Here is a 13584-nt window from a genome sequence, read left to right on the forward strand (position 1 = left end):
GTTTGCCATTGCCTGACTCTGTGTAGCAACCCTGGACTTCCTTGGTAGCCTTCCTGGTAGCACCATGTGTGAATAAGATCTTGGGATATGAATGGACTGTAAGCTAAATATGAGCAGTTGGTGTGACGCAGCAGCAAAAAAGACTAATGAGGTCTTTGGATGTACCAACAGAGGCATAATATCTAAATCACAAAATGTCATAGTCCTGCTGTACACTGCATTGGTCAAGCTGCACTTGGAGGACTGTGCAGTTGGGGGGGTGGGGGCTCACTTCCAAAAGGATGTGGGCAGAATTGAGTGGGTACAGAGGAGAGTGACAAAGATGATCAGGAGCCTGGAGACCAAGGCCTATGAGGAAAGGCTGAGGGCCTTGGGAATTGTCATTCTGGAGAAGAGACGGTGGGGAGGGGAGGGGGAAGAAGAAACATGATTACTCTCCCTTAAGTATTTGAGAGGCTGTCAGAGGAGGGTAGAGAGCTGTTCTTGTTAGCAGCAGAGGATAGGACTTGCAATAAGTGGTTTAAATTACAGGCTGGATATTAGGAAACAAATTTTTACAGTAAGAGTATTTCAGCAGTGGAACTGGCTGCCTAGGGAGGTGGTGAGCTCCCTCGCACTGGCAGTCTTCAAGCCATGGCTGGGTGAACACTTGACAGGGATACACTAAAGCAGGGGTGGCCAAACTTGCTTAACGTAAGAGCCACACACAAACGTCAGATGCTCAAAAGCTGTAAAAGATGAACATCGGATGTTTGAAAGTTACAAGACTTTCAAGGAAGGAATCAAATGGAGGTAGAAAGAAAGCAACTTTAACTTTAAAGTTGGTTTGGCTTGGAAAAAGAGATTTAAAGAGAGAAATGCCTTCTCCAAGCTGGCCAATGGGGTAGTGAGCCATACAATATGTGTGAAAGAGCCACATGTGGCTCCCGAGCCAGTTTGGCTACCCCTGCTCTAAAGCCTATGCTCATGTACTGCTTTCTCAACCTAAAAGCCTTATTCTTCAGATCAACATCTAGTGATCCCCAGCCCAACAGATACTCACTTAGCTTCAACCAGACGTGGAGCCATTTTGGCTCCAGCCTGGTGGAATAGTCTCTCAAGTGAGATCAGGGCCCCACAAGGCTTGTTACAGTTCTGCAGGGCCTGTAAAATGGAGATATTCCAAAGGGCCTTTGGTTGAGGCAGCAGATACCAAATCAAAATGGCCCCCTTCATCACCCATCTGTTCATCGCTGGCACTATTTGCAGACACTGCTTGTATGTTATTCCTGGTGGGAGTTTGCCGCTCATCGAATCATTAAACCATCAGAGCTCACATACAAGTGGGAGTAATTCAACCACATTGGAGCCATCTAGCACATTACATTATGTTATACTGAACTGATTTTTAATTGTATAATGTTTTAAAATGTTTAAATCGTATTTATATATGCTGTAAACTGCCCTGAGCTCTGCTTATGGGGGAGGGTGGGATAAAAATGGAATTAAATAAATTAAATGGCTCCAGTGAAGTGCTGTTTGTTCCACTGGGGAAATGTACATGTAGGTCTCTTGAGGGGAAGAGCCCCGTGGCACAGAGTGTTAAAGCTGCAGTACTGCAGTCCTAAGCTCTGCTCACGACCTGATTTCGATCCCCGGTGGAAGCTGGGTTATCTGGTAGCCGGCTCAAGGTTGACTCAGCCTTCCATCCTTCCGAGGTCGGTAAAATGATTACCCTACTTGCTGGGGGGAAAGTGTAGATGACTGGGGAAGGAAATGGCAAACCACCCCGTAAAAAGTCTGCCGTGAAAACGTTGTGAAAGCAATGTCACCCCAGAGTCGGAAACAACTGGTGCTTGCACAGGGAACCTTTCCTTTCCTTGGGGGGAGGGTGCAGTTCGGATCTTCACCGTGTTCCTGGGATTTCCCAATCTAGAAGAGAGAGGAAGATGACCAAGTTATAAATTCATTATCTTGGCAATGAAGCCACAGATTAGTATTAGGAAACTTTTTTTTTCTGTTGCAACCTGCAAACAGCCCATCCTACAGCGTTGTCTTCAGGACTGCAGTGAAAATTGTAAATATGATTTTGAATAGCCAAAATGCCTCGCCTAAATTGTAACAAATTTCCTTTATTTGGTTCAAAAGATGGCCAAAGCAGCTTCTAACAGCAAAAAATGTTACCTCCCATAACTATGTTCCTCTAGTTTGCCATGAGCTCTGCCTCCAAGTGTCCCCCCTCCCTTCCACCATTTACCAAAAACCCCAACCCTTTCCTCCTTCCTTCGCGCCCGCCCCTCCCATTCACCTCCAGATATGTGCAAGAAGAGGATTCCTGAAAACTCTTGGTGCCGTTCTTCCAGTAACTACTTGGATTTGGTGGAGAAAAGCGGAATATAATAATTATTTTAATCAGAGCAGCATCCGTGGAGGGATGCCGTTGCGGGACGGTTTTCCTCCCTCCCCCCCATCGAGAACCCAAGAGAGAGGCCAGCCTGACGCATGACCTCATAAAGCTGCCGGGCGGACCTGTCGACCCCTTTGGCTGCCCGGCTCTGCCAGGCGCCTCGGGCGATGGGCTGCATGCAATCCAGAGAGTCACTTTCCACCGAGGAGGAAGAGGAATTGGAAACCGCCTGCGACCACATTGATCTTAGCAAGCGGAAAGGTGATGCGGGACCCAGTTACACGGAATCCCTTACACGTGGACTCTGGGTGAATGGGCGGGGCTTTCCCATAGAATCCATTCCCTAGGGGGCGTGGTTAAAGAGGCAGGATGAAGGGGCGTGGCTTAGTAATAAAGGGAAGGTTCCAGTGGGAGAGGGTTACTCTAGGAGGGTGCGGAGGTGGGGTTGTGGTGGGCCATTGGGAGGTACACCTGAAAGGTATAATTTGGTCTGCAAAATAGGGTTTGATGCATATAAGGGTCTATGTTTGTGCATCGTTCATGAAACATGCGTTTAGGAATGGAGCAAAGGGCTGCCATTCTCCAGGTAGTGGCTGGGGATCTCCTGGGATTACAGCTGAATTCTGGCAACAGAGTTCAGTTCGTTTGGAGAAAATGGCTGCTTTGGACTGTGGACTCCATGGCACTGTATCTTGCTTTCTTCTCCAAACTCTGCCCTTCCCAAATCTCCAGGTTTTTTTCAAGTGGGAGTTGGCAACCTTGAGAGCACTAGTGCAGAAAGCTTTGTAGAAGTGCAGACTGTACCTCTTCACTCTACACTATGGTTGTATTTTTACATCCTCTGGTAATTATTTAAAAATATGTATGGCAGGGGTGTCAAACATGCAGCCTGAAGGCTGGATCGGGCCCCCAGAGGGCTCCTATCAGGAGGGCGAGCAACTCACTGTCATCTGCTTCCTTCTCTCTTTCTTGCTTCCTTCTGCATCACTGCTTGCTTTGCCAGGCATGCTCAATTGCACATGAGCTACAGAGCAAAGCGTCTTTTTTCTCCATTGGCTGACCAGCACATGAAGCAAATTATGTACAAAAGCTTGTAATGCCCAGCCATTTCACGTTTTCATCTGGGTCTTAGGCTCAAAGCATTGACCATGAGATTTCTGCAATGAATGTCAATAAATCATTACTGACACACACCTGAACGACACCTGAGCAGCATAACCAAGATTGCTGCAGCATAGACATTTTCTCCAGATTTTGATGAAATAATTCAAAGCAAGAGGTGTCGGTTATCAGAAACTGATACATAAACGTTACAAGAGTGCTAATCTTTTCATCATATCTTATTCTAAGTCTTTAAAAAATCTTTAATTGTGTTTGTCTGTGTCCTTTGTAAAGTTTATATCTCTGACACCTGGCATTACATTTTGACACACATGGGCCAGCCTGACGATTGATTTCCGATCCAACCCTCTTGACAAATGAGTTTGACTGCCCTGTACACTCCTATACATATAAATCAGATTAAACGGTTCAATTAAATTAGTTGCCAGCTGCCTTGAGAACCCTTACTGTGGGGATTGCCTCCTCTTGGTATGCCAACTTCCAGGTGGTGCCTGGAGATCTCCTGGAATTGTAACTAGACTTCAGAGCTCAGTTCCCCCAGAGAAAATGGCTACTATGGAGGATGAACTCTGTGGCATTATACCCTGTAGATATACTTCTGCTCCCCTAATCCCACCCTTCCCAGGCTCCACCCCCAAATCAACAAGAATTTCTTAACCCCGAGTTGGCAACTGTAGCCTACTCCCACCAATATGGTCATCTTCTGGGGCCCTGCTTTGGGTGACTCCTCCATCTGAGACTAGATGGGAAGGGACCTGGGAAATGGTCTTTTTAGTTGTGGGGCTAAAATTAAGGAATTCCCTTCCCACCCAGGGAGGTTCAGGTTCATCTGTCGTCCTCTTTAATTATTTTCTGCCAATGGATTAAGGCTTTTATATTGTGCTTTGTCTTTCCTCACTGACCCTCCTTCCTGTTTATGTACTTAAGTGTTTTGTTAATGGTTGTTACTTTTATATACTTTTGTGTGTGTGTTTAGAGCTTGATTTTATTAGGATTGCTAGCTCCAGGTTGGGAAATATCTGGAGATTTTGGGCGGGAACCTGAGGAGGGCAGAGTTTGTTATAATGTCATGGAGTCCACCAGGGGTCGTCATTATGTAGGAAAAAAAGGTGGTGGAGCTCATTCAGGGATTTTTATGCAGCTGCACCTACTATTCAATGGACAAGGTGGGAAGGAGGAGGTGGAACTGTCAGAAAGGTTCAAGAGCTACGCTCCTATGAACTCCTGCTGAATCCGAGGCCTGCAGTCCACCTTCCAAAGCTGCCATTTTCTCCAGATGAGCTGATCTCTGTCACCTGGAGAGTACTTGTCATCCCAGGGGATCTCCAGCCATCACCTCGAGTTAAGGCAAGCAATACAAACAGACTTTGATGTAAGCAGGGCTTTTTTTTTTTTTTTTTAGCAGGAACACACAGGAACGCAGTTTCAGCTGGCTTGGTGTCAGGGGGTGTGGCCTAATAAGCAAATGAATTCCTGCTGGACCTTTTCTACCAAAAAAGCCCTGGGTGTAAATAATACAGAAACAGACTGTGCACAAAAAAATACATTAATATGTAAATTTTCTATCTTGAAGCACTAAAAACAGGCCTCATTTTGGGCAGGAGCTCATAGGAGCAGAGTTCTGGAACCTCTAAATTTTATTGTGCTTTCTCTCCCCACCCCCGCCAAAAAAAAAAAAAAAAAACTTGCTCCTGGGCTCCATTGTTGAACCCTCTTGTGAGAATTTTGCTGAGCTCTAATATTTGACCAAATTTCTAATATTTTTCTCCATAAAAAATGGGGAAATAACCGGAACATATAAAGCAGACAGATGGAAATCTTTCTCATGCCACTGTGGCCACATAGGAGAAAGTAATTTTAAAGTATGGTGGGAGTAAAGTTTTGTTATGACAATTCCAATTCAAGAAACATTTTAAGGTAGATGCTGAGCTGATATATTTTAAGGTAGCTGCACCTACTATTCAATGGACAAGGTAAGTGGGAAGGAAGAGGGGGAACCCTTAGAAAGGTTCAGGAGCTGTGCTCCTGTGAGCTCCGGCTGAACCTGAGGCCTGCGTACAAATAATTTCTAGCTGAGCCACAGAAAACACCTTCTTATGCATGGATCGACGCAATCTCTTGAAAGTTTTGCACCCAGTTCTTCAATGAAATAAAATGATTAAAATAAAATAGGAGCATCCATGTGCAATGTGAAATGGTACAGCCAAGAGATTGGAGCTTGTAAGAATTCCACAAATGACAGATTTGCTTCATGTTTTTTTTTTTTCTTTCCCATTCTGAGCTCACTGATTTGAGCCTCCTGGACTTGCCCAGTCAACATGTTAAGGTGGGACATATATTTTGGAGGGGGAGTCTAGGGAAGGTGGGGTTTGGGTAGGGGGGACCTCAGCATGGTGTAATACCATACAGTCCACTCTCTGAAGTAGGGTTGCCAGGTCTGTGTTAAAAAATACCTGGGTACTTTGGGGGTGGAGCCAGGGGAGGGTGGGATTTGGGGAGGGGTGAGACCTCATCATGGTACAGTGCCATAGAATCCATCCTTCAAAGCAGCCATTTTCTCCAGGGGAGCTGACCTCTGCCAGCTGGAGATCAGTTGTAAATGCAGGACATCTCCAGGCCCCACCTGGAGACTGGCAACCAGAGGAGGCTGATAACCCTAGGTGGCAGCCATCTTTTAAAGATCAAAAGCAACACTTTAAATTGGACCTGGAAACAAACTGATAACCGGTGCAGGTGTTCACAGTGTTCCCTCTAAGCTGTGGAGTCTTGTGAGCAAAAATTCTACTTTGTGAGCTACTGGCATTAAAGTTGTGAGCTACTGGCACAAATTAGATTGCTCTAGGGCTATTTTTCCTGAGCTGAGACAAAAATGTGTGAGCTGGAGGATAAAACATTGTGAGCTAGCTCACACTAACTCAGCTTAGATGGAACACTGCCCTAGAGTGAATTTAATGTGACCCTTGCTAGTTGCTAACCAATACTCAATAAGAAATGGGCAGTATTACTCTGTACTAGCTAAGAATTTTCAAAAGGGCAGAGTTCTGCAGAAAATGGCTGCTTTGGAGGGTGAACTCTATGGCATTAAGTCCCTCCCCTCCCCAATCTCCAGGAATTTCTCAAGCCGGAGATGGCAGCCCTAAGCACAACTGTCCTAGGAAATCAGTGGACAATATACATCCCCAGCCTTTCTGAACCTGCAGGCACCTCTGGAATTCTGACACAGGGTGGAGGGCACAATCATAAAATGGCTGCTGCAGTAGGTGGAGCCAGTCAAAAATGGCTAGTGCAGAAGGTGGAGCCAGCCAAAGTGTCAGGGATCATCAAGGTTATATAATAGTAACTTGACAATAATTCCCATGGAAGCTCTGTTTAACAAGATGCCTTTTAATCTGCACAGCCAATCAGAAGCCCTGCTGGTCAAAAGCTCCACTTAGCCCTGCCCACTTTCTAAAAGCACTTGGTGGGTTCCAGGAAAGGTGTCTGTGGGCACCATGTTGGGGACTCTGATCTAGATGCATGACATCATTTCCAAGTTATGACTGAGAGAAGTTGACCGTGTTGGCAAGGCAGGGCCGATCCGAAAGGGGGAAACCCCTGTGTCTTTTTCTTTCCAGTACTATGATTCTGTAATCCTTTGCAGGAAAAAGCAGTTTTAAACCAAACAACCATTCTACTGAACAAAAATCTATGGAGCTGAAGCCCCCAACCGACCAGTCTGACCAGTGGATCCATGTGATTTGGAGACGCGTTTCTATCTTTGGTGGCCGGCGTGACTCCGGGAAAAGTAATAAGAGTATGGATGCAGAATTGCCTGGACCCAGTCAAAACTCTTCTCCGGTACATAGCGAAAAGTCTCCTTCGATAACGCAAGGGACATCCTCCAACACTTAGGCCTTGAGAGCAAATTCTATGAGCAGAGATAAGACTTGGACAGAGAGAATGAGATGGACTAGGGCAGCACTGTACCAAAATGTGGGCAGTCTTGAAGTGAAGCGAAATAAACTTTAACTATTACACGTGTGTTCTGTTAAATTCTACCACCGGAAATATCAATGCTGGTTTTCTAGTGGACTTAAAGAAGAATGTCTTGACAAGTGAATGGAAGTAATGGGGAGTTCCAGCTGCTGTTAGGTGCTCAGGTTTCTGTTGTTATTATTTACACAACAATGGCTTGCCCTGTTTATGACCCAACCAAACTAAATGCAGCTCACAGTGGGCCACAACGGAGAATGGGGTGTCTCAATTTGGCCAAGAATGTTACATGTTGTCTATAAACACCATGGTAGCCAGGATAGCTAAATGGAACCTCCTTGTTTTGAGGCAGTTGTACTTTGCAATACCAGATTTTGGAGACAGATCAAGATGGCTGTCTGTAGCCGTAGAACAGAGCAAGAGTCCAGTAGCATCTTAAACGAGTTAACGTTTGTGTAGCCTTCCCAAGCCTCCCGCCCTGGCGGGAGAATACTGGATTTTCAGCCTCTTTTCCCGCTTTCCATAACTCTGGAAGCGGGGGGAGGAGGGGGGAATGGCGCCAAGGAGCATTTGCGTCGTCCGGGGAGGAGGTGCTGAGCCTGGCAAGGGAAATCTTGAGAAGGGAGGCTGGCTCGCCAGCGAGCGGGTGGAGGTGGCTGCCGAACGCAGGCGGGTCTTGACGGACTCCAATGCCCGATGCTTCTCCTCCTCCCTTCCCTTCCCACCCAGCCCCGTTGCAGCAGCCGTTCTTCCTTTTCGCAAGCTGCTTCCCGCGCCCAGTCAGCTGGCTGGGGGGGGGGGAGGAGAGAAGCCCCGCCTGCAAAGGACCATGTGCCTTTGCACCTCCGGAGGCTTGATTGCAAGGCTCCACTTTGGGATGGTGTGACTGCTGCTGTAAAGAAGCTGGCAGCAACTCGTGAGTAGAAAGGCCAGTCCCTCGCTTCAGTTGCCAGAAAGGGGGGGGGGGAGGGAGGAGGAGAGGGAAACGTCTTCATTATTCCCTATGTGGAGATCAATTCTCATAGGGTATAATGGGGAATTAATCTGGAGGTTTTGGGGGCTCTGGGGGAGCTGTTTTTTGAGGTAGAGGCACCAAATTTTCAATATAGTATCTAGTGCCTCTCCCCAAAGTACCCTCCAAGTTTCAAAACGATTGGACCAGGGGGTCCAATTCTATGAGCCCCAAAAGAAGGTGCCCCTATTCTTTGTTATTTCCTATAGAAGGAAGACATTTTAAAAAGTGTGCTGTCCCTTTAAATGTGATGGCCAGAACTCTCTTGGAGTTCAATTATGCTTGTCACACCCTTGTTCTTGGCTCCGCCCCAATGTCTCCTGGCTCCACCCCCAAAGTCTCCTGGCTCCTCCCCCAAAGTCCCCAGATATTTCTTGAATTGGACTTGGCAACCCTACGTTTGTGGCAGGGTATGTATGAACTTTTGTGAGTCACAGTTGACTGACTCACAAAAGCTCCTACCCTGCCACGAATTTGGTTAGTCTTTAAGGTGCAGTACTGCAGTCCAAGCTCTGCTCACGACCAGAGTTCAAGCCCAGCAGAAGCTGGGTTCAGGTAGCCAGCTCAAGGTTGACTCAGCCTTCCATCTTTCCAAGGTTGGTAAAATGAGTACCCAGTTTGCTGGGGGTAATGTGATGACTGGGGAAGGTAATGACAAACCACCCCGTAAAAAATCTGCCAAGAAAATCTCCTGATGTGACATCACCCCATGGGTCGATAATGTAGGATGCTTGAACAGGGGGACTATCTTTACTTTTAAGGTGTTACTGGATTCTTGCTTTTTTCTACTGCTGCAGAATCTTGGAGACGAGTAGGGAAGAATTATGTGCTTCCTGGAGACATGGCTTGTGTGCTTCCTGGAGACATCCAATTAGCCAATCTGAGAATCTGAACAGGATCATTTTGTTTGTGTGTGATGCATAAATCTGTAGAGGAGGCATGCAGAACTTTAGGGGCAAATGAACATTTAAGATTGTAGGCAGTCTCTTCTTCCCATTTCCCAGGAGTTCTGATAATGAGTGGAGGAGATACTTCCCATCTCACCCTGAGAATAAAATCCCAGATCCTCGGTTTCTTCCCAGGGCCCTTAAAATCATAGGGTATAGGTGAGGCCTGGAGATCTCCTGGGATTATATCAGATTTCCAGACTGCAGAGATCAGATCCCTTGGATAAAATAGCTATGCTGGAAGGTGGACCTCCCCAAACACAACCCTCCCCAAGTTCCACCCAGACATCTCCAGGAATTTCCCAGCCTGGAGTTTCCAACCCTAGGTTGGCTGAGGGCTATCATGCACAAGGACATCAATGAATGCATGCCTGAGATCTCTGTTTCATACACATGTATTACAAACATGTCTCAGATCCAGTGGGAGCTCAAGGAGCATAGCTCCTGCACCTTTCTGAGAGTTCCACCTCCTTCTGAGAGTTCCACCTCCTTGTCCATTGAATAGTATGTGCAGCTGCATAACAATCCCTGGATGAGCTCCACCACCTATTTTACTACAAAATGACCACTGATTACAAATATAGCTATATTATAGGGTTTCCAGCCTCCAGGTGCAGCCGGGGAATCTCCCTCTTTTACAACTGATCTCCAGCTGGCAGAGATCAACTCCCCTGAAGAAAATGTCTCTTTTGAAGGGTGGATTCTATGGCATTGTCCCATGCTGAGGCCCCTCCCCAAGCCCCACCCTCTCTCGGATCCACTCCCAACATCTCCAGTTATTTTCCAACACAGACCTGGCAACCCTATTATATAAAGAAAGGAGACATCTGTTGTTTTTATGTTTTTGTTTACTTGTGGTTTGCAGGTTGGGGGATTTGAGTGATAAGAAAGTGTATTTGGTAGGCAGTAGTGGATATTAGGTTAAACCACTGGACTAGATGAATTTTTGAGAGAATCACAGAATCATAAAGTTGGAAGGGACCTCCAGGGGCATCTAATCCAATGCAGGAAATATACAAATATCTCCCCCTAAATTCGCAGGATCAGCATTGCTGTCAGATGGCCATCTAGCCTGTTTAAAAACCTCCAAAGAAGGAAAGCCCACTACCTCCCAAGGAAGCCTACTGAGGTAGTTTTCTGTCAGGAAGTTCTTCCTAATGTTGAGCCGGAAACTCTTCTGATTTCATTTCAACCCACTAATTCTGGTCCCACCTTCTGGGGCAGCAGAAAACAATTCTGCACCATCCTCTGTATACTGTATGACAGCCCTTCAAGTACTCGAAGATGGTAATCATAACAGCTCTCAGTCACCTCCTCTCCAAGCTAAACATACCCAGCTCTTTCAACCTTCCTTCACAGGATGGTCTCTAGACCCCTCACCATCTTTGTCACCCTCCTCTGGACTCGTTCCAGCTTGACTATATCGTTCTTCAAATGTGCCGAAAACTGAACACAGTACTCAAGGTGAGATCTAACAAGAGCAGAGTAAAGCGATACCATCACTTCACATGATCTGCACACTATACTTCTGTTAATACAGCCCAATATTGCATTTGCCTTTTTAGCCACCGCATCACACTGTTGACTAATGTTCAGCATATGATCCACTAAGACCCCCAGATCCTTATGAACATATGAAGCTGCCTTATACTGAATCAGACCCTCACAGTCTATCAAAGTCAGTATTGTCTACTCAGACTGGCAGTGGCTCTCCATGGTCTCATGCTGAGGTTTTTCACGCCTATTTGCCTGGACCCTTTTTAGTTGGAGATGCCAGGGATTGAACCTGGTACCTTCTGCTTACCAAGCAGATGCTCTACTACTGAGCCACCGTCCCTCCCCATCCTTTTCGCATGTACTACTTCCAAGACAAGTTTTCCCCATCCTATAACAATGCATTGGATTTTTCCTATCAAAACACAGAACTTTACATTTATCCTAGTTAAAATTCATTTTATTGGTTTTAGCCGTTTTCCAGCCTGTCAAAGTCATCCTGTATCCTGTTTCTGTCTTCTACTGTATTTGCAACCCCTCTCAATTTAGTATCATCTGCAAATGTAATAAACATTTCCTCTGTTCTTTATCCAAATAATTTACAAAGATGTTGAACAAAACAGGTCCCAATACATATCTTGTTTATAATGTTCACTCATTAGCAGACTCTGTCAGCTGGCCGAGTGAAAACTGTACATACTCACTGTGTACATGCACACATCCTATTTGGGGTATGTGGGGAAAAAACTTTTCCTTTTTTGTGTCTGGTTCCATTGTGCCATTTACGTAAGATTGGCTTCAACAGCTGAATTTGGTTGCCAACTCCAGGTCAGGAAATTTCTGGTGACTTGAAGGTAGACCTTGCAAAACTACATTACAAGAACCAGGCACCCAGCCTGCCACCAGTACACCAGCCCAATCACTCAACCATTCCTCACCACTGAAACAGCTTATGAGCAGTGTTTCCTCTAGGCTGAATTAGCATGATCTAGCTCACAGTTCTTTAGGCTCCGGCTCTAGGGTGGCCAGACCGTCCCGGTCACCCGGGAAAGTCCCGCTTCTGGCCCCAAATTCCCGCCTCCCGGGCTGGCTATACCAGGACCACTAGAAGTCCCGGTTTAGCCAGCGAGAGGAGCTGGCAGGCCGCGCGCGCGGGGAAGGCGGCGAGTGAGGGAGCGAGTGTCCCTGCGCGTGCACACGGCGAATGGCAGCGGTGTGGCAGGCTCTGCGCATGCGCGGGGCCAGGAGACTGGGCAGCGTAGGGCCCGCCACACCGCCGCCAATCGCCGTGCGCACGCGCAGAGACACTCCCTCCCTCACTCGCCGCCTTCCCCACCCGCGCGGCCTGCCAGCTCCTCTCGCTGGCGTAGGGCCCCGGAGGCGGGGGGAGGCGGCGGTGGCAGCGGTGGCCGGAGCGGGAGGCGGGCTGGCGGCGCCTGCGGCGGCAGCATGGCAGGAGGCCCCGGGTCGGTGGGCTCGGCCGCCTCCTCCTCAGCCGCCGCCAGCAGCGCCGCCAGCAGCACCAGCCGCCGCTGCGCCTCCTGGCCAGCCCGCCCGCCCGGAGGGGAGGCCGCCACCCGCGCCCTGGGAGAAGGTAAGTCCCCCCCGAGGGCCGAGGGAGGCAGGCAGGCAGGGAGGGAGGGGGCCGAAAGCGGGGGGGGGGCGGCTGGCGGGAGGGGGCGGCCTTCCTTCCTTCCTTCCTTCCTTCCTTCCTTCCTTCCTTCCTTCCTTCCCTCCCCTTCCTTCCTTCCCCCCTTCCTTCCTTCCTTCCTTCCTTCCTTCCTTCCTTCCTTCCTTCCTTCCTTCCTTCCTTCCTTCCTTCCTTCCTTCCTTCCTTCCTTCCTTCCGTGGCTCTCAAATATCCGATGTTCATGTCTTGCGGCTCTCAAACATCTGACCTTTATTCTGTGTTGCTGTTTTGTTAAGCAACTCTGGCCACCCCTGGAGTAGACAATACTGACTTTGGTGGACCCAAGCACTGATTCAATGTAAGGGAGCTTTGTGTTTGTGTCTTCTGGTGCTTTCTCAAACATCTGACCTTTATTCTGTGTTGCTCTTTTGTTAAGCAACTCTGGCCACCCCTGGAGTAGACAATACTGACTTTGGTGGACCCAAGCACTGATTCAATGTAAGGGAGCTTTGTGTTTGTGTCTTCTGGTGCTTTCAGACATACCACCCAAATCCTTTCAGCAAAGGCCAGATAGGAGTGTTTGCCTGCAGTGCAATTTTGTTCTCAAATCCTGTATTTACTTCATCAGTATATGGGATAAGGCACTTTCTTAACTGTTCTGCATAATGCAGCCTATTTATTTTGTCCTGTTTGCTCTGTTGGCTCTATCTGCGCCACCTTCATCACTTTCGGGGTGTGGATCCCCCAGTGGGGTGGGCTCCCGACTCCCTCCGCCGGCTGTTTCTGATAGCCCTGCGCCCCCTCTTTCATTTGATATGTGTCCCGTGCGGGTGCCACCCTCCCGCCGGGAGATGCTGCAAAATGAGCCCCCTTGAGGCTTATGGCGGCAGGGCTCGGGGGAAGCGAGCTAGACTGCTATTCTTTTGAGGGGTTATAGAGTGTTTCGAGCCCGTCCCTGTGGCATCGGTCCCATCATTGTGGGACCCAGGGGGCCGGCACAGCGGCCCGCCGAAGCAGCCTG

This window comes from Heteronotia binoei, chromosome 1, assembly GCF_032191835.1.
Source record: "Heteronotia binoei isolate CCM8104 ecotype False Entrance Well chromosome 1, APGP_CSIRO_Hbin_v1, whole genome shotgun sequence".
Lineage (NCBI taxonomy): Eukaryota > Metazoa > Chordata > Lepidosauria > Squamata > Gekkonidae > Heteronotia > Heteronotia binoei.